Here is a 23166-nt window from a genome sequence, read left to right on the forward strand (position 1 = left end):
ATTTATTTATTTTTGTCTGCGTTGGGTCTTCACTGCTGATCGTGGGCCCTCTCCAGCCGTGGTGAGCAGGGGCCACTCCTTGCCGCGGTGTGTGGGCCTCATTGTGGTGGCCTCTCCTGTTGCGGAGGATGAGCTCCAGGCATGTGAACTTCAGCAGCTGTGGCACGTGGGCTCAGTAGTTGTGGCATGCAGGCTCAGCAGCTGCAGCACATGGGCCTAGCTGCTCCGTGGCATGTGGGATTCTCCCACACCAGGGCTAGAACCTGCGTCGCCTGCATTGGCAGGAGGATTCCTGACCACTGTGCCTTATCATAGTTTTTGCCTTCTTGAGTTTTGTTGCTTCTCAGTAAATGATGAGTCTTTCTGTAGCATGAGTAGCAATGAGAATTTAAAATCACTAATTTGTCCCTTTTTGATAATTTTCATGTGATATATATTCCTGGGATGATTCACCATTGCCTATAATAGTGGTTTCTGTCTTTTTTGGACCCCATAGGAATCTTATGAAAGTTTTATACTTCTTCCCATTATAAAAAATGTGAATATCCATATTAGAATTCTGCATGGAACTGTGAGGTGGAGAGGTCATTTAAATCCTTTCGCCCATTTATGTTTCCATAGACCCCAGTTAAGCCTTCCTGCTTTGTTTGATACATGTAAACTGTCCTGTCAAGATTGGCATAACAGACATTTCAGGATCTAGCCCCACTGTATGAACTCAGGTTTTCAGCTTCCTCTGTTGCTGCTCCCTCTCCCCACTACCCTGTCCTTGAACCATTTTTTAAAAACTTGAGTACACCTAATAAAACTAATGCAGTGTTGTGGGGTTGGCCAAAAAAGTTCATTCGGGTTTTCCCATAAGATGTTACGGAAAAACCTGAACGAACTTTTTGGCCAACCCAATATGTCAATTATATCTCAGAACAAAACCCCCAAAAGTAGTTCTCTTTTACTTCTACTTACTGTTTCCTCTGCCTGGAATGCTCCTCTTCCCCTTCTCCACTTGGTGTTTACTATCTTTTATTACCCTTATAAGTTAGTTAATCTGAAACTTCTGTTTAACATCAGTGCTCCCCCACTTGTTCTTGTTTCTTCCCATGGCATTCTCTCTCATAGCAAAATATGTAAAGTACGTGGATAGGAAGATTCAATATTGTCAAAATGTCAGTTCTTCCCAGCTTGATCTATAGATTCAACATGCTCCCAATCAAAATCTCAGCAAGTTATTTTGTGGATGTTGATGAACAAACAAAGCTCCTTTTAGTCAGACAAGTTTCATCAGTGCCTGTTAAATGAATGGTTACTAGAGAACAGAATATTCACACAATTCTAAGGTATTACCCCACAGTATTAAACATTTTAGATATACACAAAGTTGAAGAAAGAAGTTAATACCATTTATTTGCCTCCTAGATTCAACATTTGTTATAGTTTTGCTGTATTTTCTTGCTAGGGCTGATATATCAAAATACCACAGACTGAGTGGCTTAAACAATAGACAGTTATTGTCTTACAGTTCTAGAGGTTAGGTGTCTGAGATCAAGGTGTCAGCAGGGCCATGGTCCCTCTGAAGGTGCTAGGGACAGATCTATTCCAGACCTTTCCTACCTAGTTTTTGGTAGTTCCTTGGCCTGTGCCAGCATAACTCCAATCTTTACATGTGTCCAAATTTCCCCTCTTTATAAAGACAACAATCATATTGAATTACTGGCCCACCCTATTACAGTATGACTTCATCTTAGCTAATGATATCTGCAATGACCCTGTTTCACAGTAAGGTACGGGGTGGTGGTAGTGGTGAAGACTTTACCATGAATTTTGAGGGGATGTAATTCAACCAGTAACAAATCTGTCTCTATATACATACAGACATACATACATACTTCTTAACCATTTGAGAGTAACTGCACACATGATGATGCTTCAGCATGCAGTATCAACATGCAGTAACACATCTAAGAATTTAGCCATAATTTTCTAATATTATGTAATATATGGTACACATTCAAACAGTCATTAATAGCTGTTTTTTTTTCCCCAAACCAGACAGTCATTTGGTTGTCTCCTTGGACATGTTTAACTGGGGCAGTCTTTTTGCTCTTTTATTTTTTATATATATACTTTTTTTTTTTTTTTTTTAAGACTTACAGTGTCACAGTTGCAGATCAAGCCTCTGCTCTGCCAGCCTGATTAAGACTAGTTGAAACCACCATTTGCTTTCTATGTCCAAGAGTCTTAATACAGAAGGCATGTCTCTTGATGGACAGTTAAGAAGGCTGTTACATTTTCTCTGTTACAGTTGTTCTGGAGAATGGACTTTATCTTTGTACGTCTTAAGGGTTGCCCTCTCACCTCTAAATTTTATTTTATGTATGCTACACATTCTGTATTTTAAATTAGACCATTGCAAACAGACCCTTTTAATTTGGTGAAAATTCTCTTAGCTCATTACCTGTAATACAGAAAAACAAAAATTATTGTTTGTTCTATGAGCAAATACTGTGTTTGCTGTACTTCTCCACTGTATAGTTAATATTTTTTCTTTTGTAGTTAATAAGTATCTTGGAAACTGTGTAAATATACTGTTCGTTCTCAAATTTTTAGCATCCATTGGTAGACCCTGTCTTTAGCAACTATTAATGGGTGTTTCAATGATGATTTTCATATATTTATTACCATTTTCTTGTGTCCTAGGCTGTATGCAAGGCACTGAGAATATAGAGATTAAAAACATGCAGTCCTTGCCTACAAGGAATTTATAGTTTAGACAGAAAGGCAGATACGTGGTTTTTACCAGTATGATACATGCTTTTCCATGATTATGCATAATATACTTTAGAAGTGCAGACTGCTGAATAAATTGAGTGTAATAAATAAGCATAAATTTACAAAAGTAATTAAGAACACTGGTACAGGAATATGCCAACAAAGGTTGTGAGAGTGTTTGGCAAACTTAGAGATTTCAGAATAGCATTAAAAACAAAAAACAAAAAAACACCACTCCTAGCTCCTTATACAGACCTTCTTGTCTGTTGTGGACAACTTGGAAAAACCCACGGTGTAAAGAAGACAACAAGGGACTTCCCTGATGGCACAGTGGTTAAGAATGCGCCTGCTATTGCAGGGGACACGGGTTCGATCCCTGGTCCGGGAATATCCCACATGCCGCGGGACAACTGAGCCTGTGCCCCACAAGTACTGAGCCCTTGTGCCACAAATACTGAAGCCCGCGTGCCTAGAACCAGTGCTTCGCAACAAGAGAAGCCACTGCAATGAGAAGCCCATGCACCGACAAAGAAGCATAGCCCTTGCTCACTGCAGCTAGAGAAAGCCCACGCACAGCAACGAAGACCCAACGCAGCCAAAAATAAATAAATAAAGTAAATTTTTTTAAAAGTCAACAAAATATTACCATAAGTCCATGCTGTTATTACCTTTGTTATGTGTTCCTTCCCATTTTCTGGCTTTTGAGCAAAAGTATATAGTTCTTTTAAAATAATTGTAATTGTTTCATAATCTGATTTTTCCACTTAGTATTAGATCATGTACAATTTGTTAAAAATATTTCAAACATTTTAAATTATATAAAATTTTGTTATATAGATACGCAGAAGTAATTTAGTCATTCCTCTCTGGTTGCCTGTTACGCTTGTGAACTGAACTGAAAGTCTTTGTTGCAAGGCAGGATTTTTTAGTTGCCCACATAGATCTCTATTAAATCATAGAATGGTTCTCTGAAATTTATAAACATAAAGGTATTTCTGGAAATCACAGCTAGTTGTAACATGGTTTAAAAATTGCAGAAGTTTCCTTGAATATCAAATATAAGATTATACGTCATAATCACTCTGTGCTTTACACATCTTAAGTATTGAGTGGTATTAATGGTTCTTAATCCTGTTCCTTCATTTTAGAGATCTAGGAAACGAAGACCCAGAGGTGTCAAAAATTTCTCCAGGATAGGAGAGCCTTAAATAGAGTGCTAGGTTCCATAGTTTGTTGTTCTTTGCATTCTAATGATTCAGTATCCCCTTCCCCCAAGGCTTAGGGGTTCTGTGGAGGAGTTGTGAATAGTATTAGAGTGGTGCAACTTTGCAGTCTATCTTGAACTTACTTTTAAGATGTAGCTTGAAGAACGAGTTCTTCAATTGAAGGAGATTTAAAAGGAGAGAATGAGAGGGAATTCCCTGGCGGTCCAGTGGTTAGGACTCTGTGCTTTCACTGCCGAGGGCCCGGGTTCAGTTCCTGGTTGGGAAACTAAGATCCTGCTGCCAACTCCAGTTGATTCTTGTTATTCATGGTAGTTATGTTCTATAAAGTTGCCACAAACACTGAACTAGCAAATACTGAACCGTTGCTCCTAGGAAATTTAGATTCCTGTGAGCCTCTGTGACAGTATTTGAGTCAGTCAGCCAAAACATAACCTTATTTTATGTGTTTCTTTCTTTCTTTTTTTTTTTAAGGTATTTACTATTTTTTTTATGATTAATTTATTTTTGGCTGCGTTGGGTCTTTGTTGCTGTGCGCGCGGGCTTTCTCTAGTTGCGGTGAGTGGGAGCTACTCTTCCTTGTGGTGCACAGGCTTCTCATTGCGGTGGCTTCTCTTGTTGCAGAGCACGGGCTCTAGGTACGTGGGCTCAGTAGTTGTGGCTCACGGGCTCTAGAGCGCAGTCTCAGTAGTTGTGGCGCACGGGCGTAGTTGCTCTGCAGCATGTGGGATCTTCCCGGAGCAGGGCTCGAACCCATGCCCCTGCATAGGCAGGCGGATTCTTAATCGCTGAGCCACCAGGGAAGAAGCCCTGTGTTTCTGTTTAAAGATGCCTTAGTTAATGTATATTGCTGATCCATTAACATTGTTCCCATGGTGAACAGCATTAGTTGTTTACAGCTTTAGTATCTAACTGCATTTAATCCATAAGGCACATCACAGCTTTCTTGCACTCAGGAACACTGGACAGCACTTGAGCACAACACTTGGGGACGGGGAGGGGATGGAGAGCATTTTAAGCAGCAAAATCAACAAATAGCACAAAAATGTGGAAACCATGACACTCAATAGATTGCAAAAAGGAGACTTGTTTACAGTATGATAACTGAAACAAGAAGGCAGAGCATTGCCTGGTTATACCTCAGCTGGGAACTTGAGTTTTGGGTGATTCATCTCTGCATATCGATGTACAAATGACCGCCAAAGACTACAAATGTTGATTTTGGGGCTACAGAAAATGTTAACATTTGCAAATTTGCAAATGCCGAATCTTTGAATAATGAGGATCCACTCTAGGTTGAGCACAGGGAAACAATAAACAACTCCAGAGGTATAAAAAGGTATGCCTTTTAAGTTCAGAATCCAAACAACTAAAATGCGTACTGGAAGTTTTTTCCCTGAACCTAATCATGTAGGAGACAAATGACAAAGACCTAAATGTAGATTTATTCCCGAAACGGTATTGGAAAGACATGAAAGGACAGTGTAAAACTGGGAGTTTTACACTGGTTTTAAGAACTGGGAGTTTTACACTGGTGTGAGTAAAACTGGTTAATAAAATTGAAAACTGGAAAAGTATTCAACTTATTAATAATCAGGAAAACTAAAAAACAACCAAGAAAAAGTGATTTTTCTTTTTTAAACCTAAAGTATCAAGAAAAGTGACTTCAGTAGTTCCTCTTGCTTATGATGGAAATAAATGGTTCTACAGAAAAAGCTTTATGTACGGAGATGATCAGTGTGATTTGAATTTTAGTAGGATGTATTTTATTTTATTTTTTAATTTTATTGAAGTATAGTTGATTTACAGTGTTGTGTTAATTTCTTCTGTACAGCAAAGTGACTCAGTTATACATACATATGTGTATATATATTCTCTTCCATTATGGTTTATTACAGGATATTGAATATAGTTCCCAGTGTTACACAATAGGGCGTTGTTGTTTTTCCATCCTGCACATACTAGTTTACATCTGCTAATCCCAAACTCCCAATCTCCCCCCCCCCCCGGCAACCACAAGTCTGTTGTCTGTGTCTTTTAAGTCTGTTTCTGTTTCGTAGATATGGTTCCATTTGTATCGTATTTTAGTAGGATATATCTTAAAAACAATTCAAATGTCCAACAGTGGGACATTTAAGTAAATCATGTTTATATTATATATATATATATATATATATATATATATATATAAATTTTTTTCTACTCAGAATATTACATAAGTTGTTTCAGATGTAACAGCAGTGTTAAAATCAACAAGTTTTAATCTTAACTGGACCAAGTAAACTTAGCTGTTTAAGTATTTTTAAAGTTATTCTCCAAAAAACAAAGGGAGCTTTTCTTTTCCATCCCCACATACCACGGTTCTGTTTTTGGAGGACTTTCAATTGATGAGTAAACTGCTTTGCAGAATTTTCAGAACTTCTGTGCCCAAATGAAAACCAATCTGGACAAATTATATATTGCATAGATTTCTCTGCAGTTTTTTCTTTCTTTAGAACCTTACTGCAATTACCATACAGTATAATTTTTACCTATTTGCCCCACATGAAAAATTACCTGTCCTGAAAAATGTGATGGATATATCCTGTGATCTTGCAGTTAATAGAATTTTTACCTCAATGATAATCTTTATCATATTTCAAAATAACCAACTCCACCTTGGACATTATTTCCATCTTTACTGACTCATAGGCACATGAACTAGTGCCCAGCTTCTACCTCTTTTACATCCTCTCCTCCATAAGTGGATGGGATTATTTAATATAAGTCTGATGTAGGACAAGAATGCTTTACAAACACAGTTTAAGTTAAAGTCATTGACTGGGGAGCCTACATGCTCAATTCAAAATTTAATATTTTTTCCTCCATAAATAACATGTACTTAATTGTCATGAGGCAGCTATTTGGTTTTCAAAAAAACCACGTTTAGGTATATATTCATAGGACTGATTAGACAGTCCAGGTGAAATGGTTATAGGAATAGAGGCAGCCATCATCTCACAAAACTCATTTATATATCAAAATCTGTTTTGATATGTAAGGCTGAATTCTTCCAACTAGTTAATGTCTTCTGTAACTCAAGCACTCTTCTTTTGGCAAGAGCAAGCTGGAACTTATCCATGAAGGTAAAGGTGCTTAATGCTAAACTTTTCTTCTAAGCTTAGATTTGGACTGCTTAAGAAACTGGTACCCAAGAAACCAGCGTGGTCTTTCTACATTTTTACTGTCTTAAGTAAATCATGTTATATTTAATGGAACATTTAGGAAGTTGTTAAAAACACTTGCAAATAGTTTTGTAACATGCAAAACTCTTAAGCTGTAATTATTAAGGGGGGAAAAACAGACTAAAAATTTAGATATAATCCATGATTTCACATACAGTTAACAAGTAACAATGCTGCCATATAGTCGTCCCTCACTATCTATGGGGTATTGGTTCCAGGACCCCTGGAGGAGGTGGGACATCCCTAATATAAAAAGGCATAGTATTTGCATATAACCTACACATATCCTCTCCTATATTTTCAATCATCTCTTGATTACTTATAACTAATACAGTGTAAATGCTATGTGAATAGTTGTAAATGCAAGAAAAATGCTATGCAAATAGTTATTGGTGTGTGGCAAATTCAGGTTTTTTGAAACTTTGTGGAATTAAAAAAGGTTTATTCCCATCCACAGTTGGTTGAATCTGCAGATGTAGAATCTGTGGGTACAGAGGGCTGACTGTTTACTTGCTCCCTTTTCTCTTTACTTTCTCCTCTTTTCCCAGATATCTATCATTACCATGTATTATTTTCACAGTGGACCAAGGCTTAAAAAATGCAAATTATGAATAGGTAATACAGATTTGGCTCTCAGTATATATAATATCATTATTGTCCATATTAATGTGACACTGATGTGGAACAGGATCTTCAAGTGTCTTCTAATTGTCATTAGGGAGAGGTTAAACTGTGTACAGCATGGTTTTCACTTATTCATTCAGTTGTGTTTTGTTTTTTTTTCTGAACTATGAAAAAGTTGAGTTATCATTGACATATAGCATTTTATTAGTTTCAGGTGTACAACATAATGACTTGATTTATGTATACATTGCAGAATTATCACCAGATAAATCTAGTTAATGTCAGTCACCTTACATAGTTACAAATTATTGTTCTTATGATGAGAACTTTTTTTTTTCTTTTTTTTTTTTGCGGTACGCGGGCCTCTCACTGTTGTGGCCTCTCCCGTTGTGGAGCACAGGCTCCGGACGCGCAGGCTCAGCGGCCATGGCTCACGGACCTAGCCGCTCCGCAGCATGTGGGATCTTCCCGGACCGGGGCACAAACCCGCGTCCCCTGCATCGGCAGGCGGCCTCTCAACCACTGCGCCACCAGGGAAGCCCCTGATGAGAACTTTAAAGATCTACTCTCTTAACAACTTTCAAGTATGCAGTATAGTATTATTAACTGTAGTCACCATGTTACTCATTACATTCCCATGACATTTATAACTGGAAGTTTGTACCTTTTGACCTGTTTCACTCATTTCACCTACTGCACATCCCCCTCCTCTGGCAACCACCAATCTGTTTTCTGCATGAGTTCTGTTTTTTGTTTGTTTGTATTTTAGATTCCACATGTGAGATCATACATATTTGTCTTTGACTTATTTCACTTAGCATGATGCCCTCAGACTTCATCCATGTTGTCACACATGGCAAGATTTCATTCTTTTTGATGGCTGAGAATAATTTTGTGATACATATATATGTGTCTATAATGTATACGCACATATATATAGACACATTGTTTCCGTATCTTGGCTGTATAAATAATGTTGCAGTGAACATGAGGTGCATATATCTTTTTGAGTTAGTATTTTTGTTTTCTTTGGATAAATACCTAGAAGTGGAATTGCTGGATCGTATGGTAGTTCTGTTTTTAATTTTGGGGGAAACCTCCACACTGTTTTATAGCTTACTCACCTTGTACTGATAGCCATCAATCTCCAGAGGCTTTTAAATTATTAGTAGCTTGCAGTTTAGGAATAGAAAGTATTGCTTAAGCACATGTGAAAGGACAGTTGTTGTTCTGAAAGTTGTATTTCCTGTTTTAAGTTAATTTTGGTTAAAACTGTTTCAGATAGACTCTAGATATTAGATTTATGTCTTATTTATTTTTTTAAAATAATGTTATGATGAAGCTGATTGTCAGTTCTCCAGAAATATACTGGACTGAATTCTCCATTTGGAGGGACTGATTACATATATGACATGTATGTTGACTTTCATTCTTAACAGACCTTCCAGCTGAAAAGTATCTCAGGTTTTTGATTGAAAACTTAATCCAACATAGAATAAGCAACTGAATTTATATTTTTGTCACTTATAAATTGTTACTGTCCAGTCATTAAAGGAGATCCAGTCAGACCCCTGTTGCTTTAGAAAAATTATACACATACCATTTATAGAATAGAAAAATATTTTCTTAAAAACAAAACTGAATTCTGGCTTCTATTTCCCAAGTTGAGTGAGGGGGTGAAATTTTACAGTGTTTTAAATTGAGTTTCTAATGTACGAAATCATTATACATTAACTGTGAAACAAATTTCATTTACTTCTGGGGTAATATAGATAGTCTAAAATTCAAAAGGTGTTAACTAAGTTTTTTTTAATTGATTTACAATATTGTGTTAGTTTCAGGTGTACAGCATAATGATTCAATTTTTTTCACAGATAATATTTCATTATAGGTTATTATAAGATATTGGGTATAATTCCCTATGCTATACAGTAATCCTTATTGCTTACCTATTTTGTTTTTGGTTTTTTTGTTTTGTTATGTTTTTTTGCGGTACGCGGACCTCTCACCGGTGTGGCCTCTCCCTTTGCGGAGCACAGGCTCCGGACGCACAGGTTCAGCGGCCATGGCTCACGGGCCCAGCTGCTCCGCGGCATGTGGGATCTTCCCGGACTGGGGCACGAACCCGTGTCCCCTGCATTGGCAGGTGGACCCCCAACCACTGCGCCACCAGCGAAGCCCTGCTTACCTATTTTATGTACAGTTTGTATCTGTTTATTCCATACCCCTAATTTGTCCCTTCCCCTCTCCCTTTGGTAACCATAAATTTGGTAATCATAAATTTGTTTTCTGTATCTGAGTCTATTTCTGTTCAGTATATAGATTCATTTGTATTACTTTTTAGATTCTGCATATAAACAGAATTTGTCTTTTTCTGACTTATTTTACTAAGCATAATATTCTCTAGGTCCATCCATGTTACTGAAGTGGCAATATTTCATTCTTTTTTTTATGATTGAGCACTCTGTCACATCTTAAGCCAGTTGTCTGTTGATGAGCACTTGGGTTGCACCCACGTTTTGGCTATTGTAAACAGTGCTGCTATGAACATTGGGGGGCATGTATCTTTTCGAAGTAGAATTTTCATTTTTTCCAGATGTATACCCAAGAATGGAATTGCTGCATCATATGGTAGCTCTGTTTTTAGTTTTTAAAGGAGCCACCATACTGTTTTCTATAGTGACTGCACCAGTTTACATTCCCACCAACAGTGTAGGAGGGATCCCTTTTCTCCACATTCTGTCCAGGATTGTTTTACTTGTAGACTTTTTGATGTTGGCAATTCTGATCGGTGTGAGGTGATACCTCATTGTGTTTTTTTTAAAAAAATAAATTTATTTATTTTTGGCTGCATTGGGTCTTCATTGCTGTGCATGGGCTTTCTCTAGTTGTGGCGAGTGGGGGCTACTCTTCGTTGCGATGTGGGGGCTTCTCATTGCGGTGGCTTCTCTTGTTGCGGAGCATGGGCTCTAGGCGCGTGGGCTTCAGTGGTTGTGGCTTGTGGGCTCTAGAGCACAGGCTCAGTAGTTGTGGCACATGGGCTTAGTTGTTCCGCAGCATGTGGGATCTTCCTGGACCAGGGCTCAAACTTGTGTTCCCTGCATTGGTATGCAGATTCTTAACCACTGTACCACCAGGGAAGCCCCTCATTGTGGTTTTGATTTGCATTTCTTTAATAATTAGCCATGTTGAGCATCTTTTCATGTGCCTGTTGGCCATCTATGTCTTCTTTGGAGAAATGTCTATTTAGATCTTCTGCCCATTTTTTTTTTTTTTGATGGGTTTATTTGTTTTCAATATTGAGTTGTATGACCTCTTTGTATATTTTGGAAATTAATCCCTTGTTGGTCGCATGGGTTGTAAATGTTTTCTCCCATTCCTAGGTTGTCTTTTTGCTTTGTTGATGGTTTTCTTTGCTGAGCAAAAGTTTGTAAGTTTGATTAGGTCCCATTTGTTTATTTTTGCTTTTATTTCTTTTGATGTGCGAGACTGATCAAAGAAAATATTGCTACGATTTGTGTCAAAGAATGTTTTGCCTATGTTTTCTTCTAGGAGTTTAGTCTTCCTGCTAAATTCAGGAGCAAGACAAGGATGCCCAGTCTTATCACTTCTATTTAACGTAGTGTTGGAAGTCCTAGCCACAGCAATCAGACAAGGAAAAGAAATAAAAGGTATCCAAATTGGAGGAGAAGAAGTAAAGCTGTCAATATTTGCAGATGACATGATACTCTATATAGAGAATTTTAAGGTTTCCACACAAAAGCTATTAGAACTAATAAATGATTTCAACAAGGTAATGGGATGTAAGACTAATATACAGAAGTCTGTTGCATTTCTGTACACTAATAATGAAATGTCAGAAAGAGAAAAAAGAATCCTATTTAAAATTGTGTCAAAAAATTTAAACAGCTAGGAATAGATTTAACAAAGGAGGTGAAAGACCTATATGCCAAAAACTATAAAACACTGCTGAAGGAAATTGAAGATGATTCAAAGAAATGGAAAGATATTCTTTGCTCTTGGATTGGAAGAATTAATATTGTTAAAATGGCCATACTACCCAAAGCAATCTACAGATTTAGTGTAATCCCTATCAGAATATCAGTGACATTTTCCACAGGACTAGAACAAATAATCCTAGATGGGATTATTATATGGGACCACAAAGGACCCAGAATTGCCAAAGTCATCCTGAGAAAAAAGCAAAGCTAGAGGTATAACTTTTCCAGACTTAAGACTATGTTACAAAGCTACAGTAATCAAAACAGCATGGTATTGGCACAAAAACATACATAGATCAATGGAACAGAATAGAGCCGAGAAATAAACACATGCACCTGTGGTCAATTAATCTACGACAAAGGAGGCTAGACTATACAGTGGAGTAAAGACAGTCTCTTCAAGTGGTGTTGGGAAAGCTGGACAGCTATGTGTGAAACAATGAAATTAGAACATTCCATCACATCATATACACAAATAAACTCAAAATGGCTTAAAGATCTAAATGTAAGACATGAACTATAAAACTGGAAGAAAACATAAACTAAATTTCTCGTCCCAAGTCATCTAATTCCCTTCCTGAGGTCATCACTGGTAATATTTCTGGTGCATCTGTCTGTAAGTGATATAATTCTATAAAAACATGAGTATGCTTACAGCTTGCAAATAGTCTCCTTTATTTATTTTTTTGTTTATTTGTTTTATCACAACCAAGATAGCCAACCAAGGTAGTTTCTTCTTTTTTTAGATTCTATAGAACTTTATATTTCCTTCGAAGGTTTACATTCATCAAATGAAAGCATAGCTTGATCATTTTCATCAGTGAATTTGGAAAACTTAGGAATAGATCAAGTTTTTAATATTAGTTGTATCTATCGTGAATACTATGTGACTATCTTAAATTCCTAATAAATTTTGCAGTTTGTAAAAATTTTTTCTGTGGTAGTTATTTGAACTTAGCTTTGTAAGGCAGTGGTGAATTCTCAAGGTGAGGCCAGAACTATTTTTATAATAATGCTAAGATATTATTAGGCCTTTTTACTGTGGTATAAAAGCAATAATGGATAAAAATGCTGGCTCTTTAACATGATTCAAGGCAGTGGTACCAACTGTGTTAGTAGTTACTGTATGTTTACTGTCACCTCACACTGGTAGTTGAAATGAAAAAAGCATTTTACTTAAGAATGTCATTGACAAGCAGTAAAAATAATTAATTAATTTAAATGTTAAACCTTGAATGTGTGTTTTAAAATACAGTGTAGTGTACTGTGGACAGAATTGTGTCCCTGTGAGAATCATACGTTGGAGCACTAACTCCCAGTGATAGGATCTGGAGATGGGGCCTTTGTGAGATAATCAGGTTTAGATGAACTATGAAGGTAGGGCCTTCATGATGGGATTAGTGTCTTTATAAGAAGAGACACCAGAGAACTTGCTGTTTCTTTCTCTCTGCCCTATGAGGACACAGCAAGAAGGTGGCCATCGGCAAGCCAGGAAGAGAGTTCTCACCAGAACTTCACTATGCTGGTACCGTGATTTCAGATTTTCAGCTTCTAGAACTGTGAGAAAATAAATTTCTGTTGTTTAATCAGTCTTTCAGCCTGTGGTAGTTTGTTATGGCAGCCTGAGGAGACAAATATGTACTGTGTGATGAAATGGGAAGTGTAGATAAAGTGCTTTTTCTCACTTACAAAAGTATGTCATTTCTCTTGAGGGACAATTATGTAATACTAATACTCACTTTTTTTTTCCCTCACTTTTTTTTATGGAACCCATTTTTTTTTTTTTTTTTTTTTTTGTGGTACTTGGGCCTCTCACTGTTGTGGCCTCTCCCGTTGAGGAGCACAGGCTCCAGACGCGCAGGCTCAGCGGCCATGGCTCACGGGCCCAGCCGCTCTGCAGCATGTGGGATCTTCCTGGACCAGGGCACAAACCCGTGTCCCCTGCATCGGCAGGCGGATTCTCAACCACTGTGCCACCAGGGAAGCCCTATGGAACCCATTTTTTACTTAAAAGAATGACAGACTGTTCAGAGAGAGGTGGGGAGAGTACAGAGAAGAAGGTGCCCAAATTAACCATCAGGAATGAAAGAAGGGCTATCACTACAGAGCTTACAGATGTTAAAATGATAATAAGGGAATAATATGAAAATTCTCTGCCCTCAAATTTAATAACTTGAGTGAAAATGAACAATTCCTGCAACAACACAAACTACTAAAAGTCACTCAAGAAGAAATAGATAACCTGAATAGTCCTGTCTGTCTCTCGCTCTTTTTTTGGGGGCTGTGTCGGGTCTGGGTCTTAGTTGCAGCATGCGGGATCTTTCATTGTAGTGAGGGCTCTTCATTGTGGTGCGCAGGCTTAATTGCCCCCACGGCATGTGGGATCTTAGTTACCCAACCTGGGATTGAACCCATGTCCCCTGCATTGGAAGGTGGATTCTTTACCACTGGACCACTAGGGAAGTCCCTTTTTTTTTTGGCTCTGTGGCATCTGGGATCCTAGTTCCCAGACTGGGGATCGAACCTGCGCCCCCCTGCGTTGGAAGCACAGTGTCTTAACCATTGGACTGCCAGGGAAGTCCCAGTCCTATGTCTTTTAAAGAAACTGATTTCATAGTCAAAATCCTTTTCCAAAAAAGAAACTTGATGTTCAGATGGTTTCACAGGTGACATTTACCAAACATGTAAGGAGGAAATAATACATAGGAGTTCCCTGGCAGTCCAGTGGTTAAGACTCCATGCTTCCACTGCAGGGGGCATGGGTTTGATCCCTGGTCAGGGAACTAAGATCCCACATGCTGCACAGCCAAAAAAAATAAAAAGAGGAAATAATGCAGGTTCTATATAGTCTCTTCCAGGAGATATAGTAGAAGAAACACTTCTCAACTCACTATATGAGGCTTGATACAAAACTGGATAAAGATTTACAAGAAAATAAAACTATACCAATACTCCTCATGAACATGGATGGAAGAGTTACAAAATATTAGTGACTGTATCAAATATAGCTATAATTATAAAATGGATATAATACGTCACAATAAATGCGGTTTATTCTGGAAATGAAAGGTTGTTCAACATTTGAAAATCAGTTGGGGTAATTTACCATATTAATATACTAGTCTTTGTAGATAGAGAAAAAGCATTTGATACAATTCTTCATACTTTCATGCGAAAAATTCTTACAAACTAGGAATGGAAGGGATTTTCTTTCACTCATGAAGGGCATCTATAAAAGTTTATAGCTAATGTCATATTTAATAGTGAATACTGTGAAAGACAATGCTTTTCCTCCTAAAATTTAGAACAGTGCAATAAGGCAAGAAAAAGAAATACAAAGGGCTTTTAGAACAGAAAGGAAGAAATAAAATTGCCCCTATTTGTAGATGACATGATTGTGCAGAAAACCCCAGGAAATCTATAGGAAAGCTTCTAGAACTTATAAGTGAGTTTAGCAAGATTTCAGGTTATATAGACAGTGTACACAATTAATTGTATTTCAGTATGGAAATACAATTAATTGGAATTATAGCAATGGAAATATGTAAAAAATGGTACCATTTAAAAAGCACCGGGCTTCCTGGTGGCACAGTGGTTGAGAGTCCACCTGCTGATTCAGGGGACACAGGTTCGTGCCCCAGTCAGGGAGGATCCCACATGCTGCGGAGTGGCTGGGCCCATGAGCCATGTCTGCTGAGCCTGCGCGTCCAGAGCCTGTGCTCCACAACGGGAGAGGCCACAACAGTGAGAGGCCCGCTTACCACCAAAAAAAAAATAAATAAATAAAAAGCACCAAAAAATAGATAAAAGTCTAGCAAAATGTGTACAGGATCTGTGAGCCGAAAACTACAAAACTGATTAAAGAAATTAAGGAAGGCCCAAGGAATTGTAGAGAATTTACCTTTTTGTGGTTTTGAAGACTAAACATTAAGGTGTAATTTCTCCTCAAATTGATCCACCAGATCAGAATCCCAGAAACATTTTTTGTAGGTAATCAATGATAAGCTGCTTTTAAAAATCATAGAATGGAAAAGGAGCACAGATTGCTAAAACACTTGATAAAGAACAACATAGTTGGAGAATCTGATATGAGATCTGGCTGATTGCAAGGTATTCTTTACAGTTACGGTAATCAAGATATTGAGGTAGACCCTCCCCCCCCAAAATGTGAAAGACAATTCAGTAGAAAAAAGATGAGTCTGTTTTTATAATTGTTTACAGTACAATTGGAAAATGTAAAACAATAAAATTGACAGAGGAGAAGACAGGAGAAAATCTTTGTAGCCTTGACTTAGATAGAGACTTCTTAGATATAATCAAAAGCACGAAATCAGTTGATAAGTTTGATTGCGTTAAGATGAAAAACTTCTACTCTGAAAGAAATGGTGAAGAGAATGAAAAGAAGTGACAGATTGAGAGAAAATATTCGCAAATCACATATCTGATAAAGATTTTGTGTGTAGATTATGGAAGGAACTCTCAGAACTCAACAGTAAGAAAATAACCAGAGGGAATTCCCTGGCAGTCCAGTGATTAGGGCTCCACGCTCTCAATGCCAAGGGCTTCGGTTCAATCCCTGGTCAGGGAACTAAGATCCCACAAGCCATGTGGTGTGGCCCAAAAAATGAAAATCCAGTTTAAAAATAGGCAAAAGATTTGAGAAGAAGCTTTTCTGGCAAAGATACACGTGTGACAAAAGACTTCTACATCATTAGTCACTAGGGAAATGCAAATTAAACCTCAACAAGATACTACTTCTCCACTATTAGAATGACTAAAAAGCAAAACAAACAACCATGTCCTCCCCCTAGTAGACTATACCAAGTATAAGTGAGGATGTAGAGCAACTGGAACTTTTATGGGTTGCTGTTGGGAATGCAAAATGGTACAGCCACTTTGGGAAACAGTTTGGCTGCTTTCCATAAAGTTAAACATAAACTTAACATGACCCAGCAGTTTCAGTCCTAGATATTTACCCATGAAAAATGAAAACTTATGTTACACAAAAACTGCATGTGAATGTTTATAGCAATTTTGTTCAAATTGCCAAGCACTGCAAAAAATCCAAATGTTTCTGAACTGGTAAATGGATAAATAGTTGTGGTATGTCCATAGAATTCAACAGTAAAAAAAGGAATTTGCAATAGTGTTGGCAAATCTCAAAAGTATTATGCCGAATAGAAAATGCCAGACTTAAAAGTCTGTATACAATGTATGATTCTATTTATATGACATTCTGTAAAAGACAGAAACTACAATGATGAGGGGACTTCCCTGGTGGTCCAGTGGTTAAGACTCCACGCTTCCACTGCAGGGGTCGCAGGTTAGATCCTGCATGCCACACCTAGCAGCCAAAAAAAACAAACACACAATTACAGGGATAGGAAACAGATCAGTGGTTGCCAGGAACTAGAAGTAGTGGTAGGAGATCTGTAACAGCAGGCCAGTGTGAAGGAATATATGGGGGTGGTGGTACTGTTCTACATCTTGATTGTACCATGGTTCTATGCATTTGTTAAAACTTAAAAACGTATACCAAAAAGTGAATTTTGCTGTATGTAGCTTTTTTTTTACAGGTATATTTTATTTATTTTATTTTATTTTTAAAATAAATTTATTTATTTTTGGCTGTGTTGGGTCTTCGTTGCTGTGTGCGGGCTTTCTCTAGTTGCGGCGAGCGGGGGCTACTCTTTGTTGTGCATGGGCTTCTCACTTCAGTGGTTTCTCTTGTTGTGGAGCATGGGCTCTAGGCGCTCAGCCTTCGGTAGTTTGGCATGCTGGCTCTAGAGCATGGGCTTCAGTAGTTGTGGTACACAGGCTTAGTTGCTCTGTGGCATGTGGGTCTTCCCGGAGCAGGGCTTGAACCCGTGTCCCCTGCATTGGTAGGCGGATTCTTAACCACTGAACCACCAGGGAAGTCCCTTACATGTAACTTTAAAAATAAATTAATCAAGAATATGAGAAGATAAGCCACGGACTGAGAGAAAATATTTACAGAAGACATATCTGATAAAAGACTGTTACCCAAAATATGCAGAGAACTCTTAAAACTTAATGATAAGAAAATGTAGAACTCAGTTTAAAAAACAGGCAAAAGATCTGAACAGATACCTCTCCAAAGAAGATATACAGGTGACAAATAAGAATATGGAAATATGCCCAGCATCATACATCATTAGGGAATTGCAGATTAAAACAACGAAATACCACTGCACACCTGTTAGAATGTCTAAAATCCAAAACACTGACATCACTAAATGCTGGTGAGGTTGTGGAGCAACACAAAATCTCATTCATTGCTGGTGGAAATACAAAATGGTGCAGCCACTTTGGACAGTTTGTTAGTTTTTTACAAAATGCAGTATACTCTTTTTAAAAAATATTTTTTTATTTGTTTTGCTGTGCTGGGTCTTAGTTGTGGCATGTGGGATCTAGTTCCCTGACCAGGGATCGAACCCAGGTCCCCTACTGGAAGTGTGGAGTCTTAACCACTGGATCACCAGGGAAGTCCCAAAATGAAGTATATACTCTTACCAGAGGATCCAGTAATTGTACTTCTTGGTGTTTAACCAAATTAGTTGAAAATAAATTCATAGAAAAAACCTGCATGTTTATATTAACTTTATTACTAATTGCCAAAACTTAGGTAACCAATATATACTTCATAGGTGAGTGGATAAACAAAGAGTGGTACATCCAGACAATGGAATGTTAGTCAGTGCTGAAAAGAAATGAGCTAAGCTATTGTGGAAAAGACCTGGAGGGACTTTAAATATATACTGCTGTGTGAAAGAAGTCAATCTGAATACATTTTTCAAAACCCATAGGATGTTCAACACCTAGAGTGAACCCTTATATAAACTTTGGGCTTTGGGTGATAGTGACGCGTTAATATTGGTACACTGATTTTAACTTCCAGTCTGATACTGAATGTTGTGAGGGAGGGGGACTGTGCGCAGTAACTCTGTGCCTTCTGCTCACTTTTGCTGTGGACCTCGAACTGCTTTAAAAGATAAAAGTGTATAGGAATAAACCTGCCCAAGGAGGTGAACGACTTACATGCTGAGGACTATAAAACTAATAAAGGAAATTGAAGATGATTCAAAGAAATGGAAAGATATCCCATGCTCTTGGATTGGAAGAATTAGTATTGTTAAAATGGCCATACTGTCCAAAGCAATCTACAAATTCAATGTGATCCCTATCAAATTACCCATTACGTTTTCAGAAAACTAGAACAAATAATTCTAAAGTTTATATGGAACCATAAAAGACCCAGAATTGCCAAAGCAATCCTGAAGAAAAAGAAAAAAGCAGGAGGGATAACCCTCCCAGACTTCAGAGACTACTACAAAGCTACAGCAATCAAAACAGCATGGTATTGGCACAAAAACAGATACCTGGATCAATGAAACAGAAAAGACCACTCAGAAACAAACCTGCACAACTAAGGACAATTAATTTTTGTCAGAGGAGGCAAGTACATATACAATGGGAGAAAGATAGTCTCTACAGCAAGTGGTGTTGGGAAAGTCAGACAGCTGCATGTAAATCAATAAAGTTAGAACACACCCTCACACCATACACAAAAATAAATTCAGAATGGCTTAAAGCTGTAAGTATAAGACATGGCACCATAAACTCCTAAAAGAGAACATAGGCAAAACATTCTTCAACATAAATTGTATCAGTGTACTCTTAGATCAGTCACCCAAGGCAATAGAAATAAAAGCAAAATAAACAAATATGACCTAATCAAACATAAGCTTTTGCACAGCAAAGGAAACAGTAAACAAAATAAAAAGATAACCTATGGAACGGGAGAAAGCATTTGTAAACTATGTGACCGACAAGGGATTAATTTCCAAAATATACAAACAGCTCATACAACTCAATAACAAAAAACCCAGTCGAAAAATGGGTAGAAAACTTAAATAGACATTTCTCCAAAGAAGACATACAGATGGCCAACAGGCACATGAAAAGATGCTCAACATCGCTAATTATTAGAGAAATGCAAATCAAAACTACAATGAGGTATCACACTGGTCAGAGTGGCCATCATTAAAAAGTCTACAAATAACAAATGCTGGAGAGTGTGGAGAAAGGGAACCCTCCTACACCATTGGTGGGAATGTAAATTGGTGCAGCCACTATGGAAAACGGTATCGAGGTTCCTCAAAAAACTAAAAATAGAGTTGCCATATGATCCAGCAATCCCACTCCTTGGCATATATCCAGTTAAAATTATAATTCAGAAGGTACATGCATGCACCCTTATGTTCACTATTCACAATAGCCAAGACATGGAAGCAACCTAAATGTCCATCGACAGATGAATGGATAAAGATGATGTGGTACATATGTACAATGGAATGCTACTCAGCCATAAAAAAGAATGAAATAATGCAATCTGCGGCAATATGGATCGACCTAGGGATTATCATATTAAGTGAAGTAAGTCAGAAGGAGAAAGACAAATACCGTATGTTATCGTATGTGGAATCTAAAATATGACACAAATGAACTTACCTATGAAACAGAAACAGATTCACAGACATAGAGAACAGACTTGTGGTTGCCAGACGGGGAGGAGGGAAGGGAGAGAGATGGAGTGGGAATTTGGGGTTAGTAGATGCAAACCATTACATGTAGAATTTATAAACAACAAGGTCCTACAGTATAGCACAGAGAACTAGATTCAATGTCTTGTGATGAACCATAATGGAAAAGAATATACAAAAAAATGTATATATATGTATAAGTGAATCACTTTGCTGTACAGCAGAAGTTAACACAATATTGTAAATCAACTGTAATTTTTAAAAGTATATAAAATATTACATAAATTTAAATGAAAAGAATGACAAGCTATGGCATTCAGACTTCTTGATTATATGTTAAATTTTTTTCTTGAAGATGAATGTAAGTAGACTGTTGCTTCAAGGAAAGCAACTGTTAGTATTTGTTTCCAGTGATAAAAATTGAGTTTTCAAACAAGAATTAGAGTTTTGGAAAACTTGTGTCTGTGAGGTTGAGTTTCCTAGTAATTAACAGTTTTTATGATGAGATCAATGCTGATTTTAATAAAAATGATTATTACATGTTTTATCAGAAGTGTGACAGTTAGATGAAATGCCTGATTTTGGAACCAGTGTTTTCCAAGTGATCAGTGCATGGTGTTGAAAAATCGTGCATGGTTTAAAGTTCCAAAGTGCAAAATAAACCAGTGTATTTTAATATAATAGAGTACAGAAAGCTTATTGATGTGATTTCAGAGGCTGCATTACAGTTAATATTTAATAAACTATCACTTGTCAAGTTTTGTTGGAATATCAAAGAATACCCATAATTTTCTGAGGCTATTAAAATAATCTTCTTTTTTCCAAATGTATATCTCTGTAGGTCCAGATATTTTTCATGTACTCTAACCTAAATAATAACATATTACAGCAGATTGAATGCAGAAGCAGACATGAGAATACAGCTGTTTTCAGTTAAGCTAGGCATTAAGGAGATTTGCAAAAATGTAAAAAACAATGCCAGTCTCTCACTAGTTCTTCCTGGTGAAGGGAAAATAGTTATTATAATAGGTTTATCATTATTTAAATTAAATTAATAAATACTTTGGATTTTTCTGTTTTAATTTCTAATATGGCAAATATCTATGGATATAAATACCACAATTAACAAAAATTTGGGGGAAATCCTCAATTTTTAAGAGTAAAGGGGTCCTGAAATAAAAAGTTTAAGAGTTTGCTGGCATAAAGAAACTTCATTGAATTCCCTGGTGGTCCAGTGGTTAGGACTTGGCGCTTTCACTGCTGTGGCCGGGGTTCGATCCCTGGTCCGGGAACTAAGATCCCACAAGCCACAGGGTGCAGCTTAAAAAAAAAGAAGAAACTGTTTCAGAAGTAAGCTATCTAAGTTACTTTGTCCATTGGTTCCCAAATTTTGCCATACTAAGGTATCATCTGGGAGCTTTTAAAACTCTCTGCTGCCCAGTTCATATCCCATACTGTTAAATCAGAATGAAGATGAGACCCTTAATTAAAGTCTGGCCTTAGGAACTGCTGACTTCAACTCACACTTGAATCTTTGAATTCCTTATCTTTAATTTAGGAGGTCACTTTATGATCACTTACCTTATCTAGAAAATGGGGCATGGTTTTTTTTACTTTTACAAAGGCAGTTCACTAATCTAGTGAGAATTGGTTTGTCCAGTTTTTATTGGTTTAGACAGTTGATAAATTACAATGCAGTTTGAAAAGTGTAAGAATGGAAAACGCTGTTTGTATGCTAATGACAAGGGGAAATAAACATATCCAATAACCACTGACTTTATCTCCATTGAAAACCGTTGATCGTACAGGTTCCTTACCCCAGAATCACCCTTCTGAAATATTGAGTTGTTACTTTCCAGTTGAGTAGACAGTCAGATTTGTGGTCATATGTGCATTAAATATTAAAGTTAGCTTTTGAAATGGCACAGAAAACTGAATTTTAAGCCCAAATACAGTATCAGGTAACATGTATTAAACTGGTCGAGTGCAGTATCCATTAAAATGTTTCAGTACCCTTGTACCTAAGTATACAACCAAGGCTGCTTACCCCAAGTTACAAAGAATTATGCAGGTAAATCTGAGGTTGAAAGCAATAAAAGTTGGAAAACTCCTACACTGAGAATTAAGTAAAGTTGATCTTTAATGTCAGATTTAGTCATCAAGGTACAGAATCATGAACTTTAAAAAACTGTTTAAACAGTTGCCTTCTTGTTTATTCTTTAAAAGACGGAATGGTCTCAACATAATGTCTCCTGATTTGTTCAGCATTCATATTTATCAGTGATTGGACATTGAAGGGAGAACGTATTGATCACTTTGTTATTGGCCTTTTTTACCACTCGTGTAGATCCCCTCAAAGTTCTTTGGCAGATTAGGTATCAGATCTCTTTTAGGGTAGATTATCCATCTCAGGACCTAATGGTCTGGTGATAATCTTCAGTAGAGGTTCCGACCTAGGGGACCAGGTTTGTGTTAATGAGGGTGGTGATCTTGAAATCTTTTGTTATTTTTAAAAGCCCTTCAGTAATTGTACTTGCTATCCTAGCTATTTAATGCATCAGTAGTTTGCTTTCCGTTAGAATTCTTTCCTCTTACTTTGGGGAAACAGGCTTTCATGTGCTGACCAGAAAGCTCTGATTAGTGGTTGACACTGTAAGAATTGTTATATTTCATAGTTCGACCAGATTCTTGTGCCATAGCTGCTGTAGCCAGGCACTGTACCCACACTAGACAGATGCTGTATTTGAACTTCTTCAGCTATGGA

General features: G+C 37.3%; 1 protein-coding gene across 5 annotated transcripts in view; it reads left to right on the forward strand.

Moving 5' to 3' along the window:
* The window catches only part of WDR33 (WD repeat domain 33), a 104037-nt gene that overhangs the window by 9919 nt on the left and 70952 nt on the right, over positions 1-23166 (forward strand). The window contains exon 1 of one of the 5 annotated variants that reach the window (XM_067025791.1): positions 8238-8421. The exons of 3 other annotated variants lie outside the window; for them this stretch is intronic. The gene's annotated coding sequence lies outside the window, so the exon portion shown is untranslated. Of the gene's footprint in view, positions 1-8237; positions 8422-11420; positions 11509-23166 lie in introns of those variants that run through there. One more of the 5 variants, XM_067025792.1, reaches the window with a different exon arrangement.

The sequence above is a fragment of the Kogia breviceps genome, chromosome 2, assembly GCF_026419965.1.
Source record: "Kogia breviceps isolate mKogBre1 chromosome 2, mKogBre1 haplotype 1, whole genome shotgun sequence".
Taxonomy (NCBI): Eukaryota; Metazoa; Chordata; class Mammalia; order Artiodactyla; family Physeteridae; genus Kogia; species Kogia breviceps.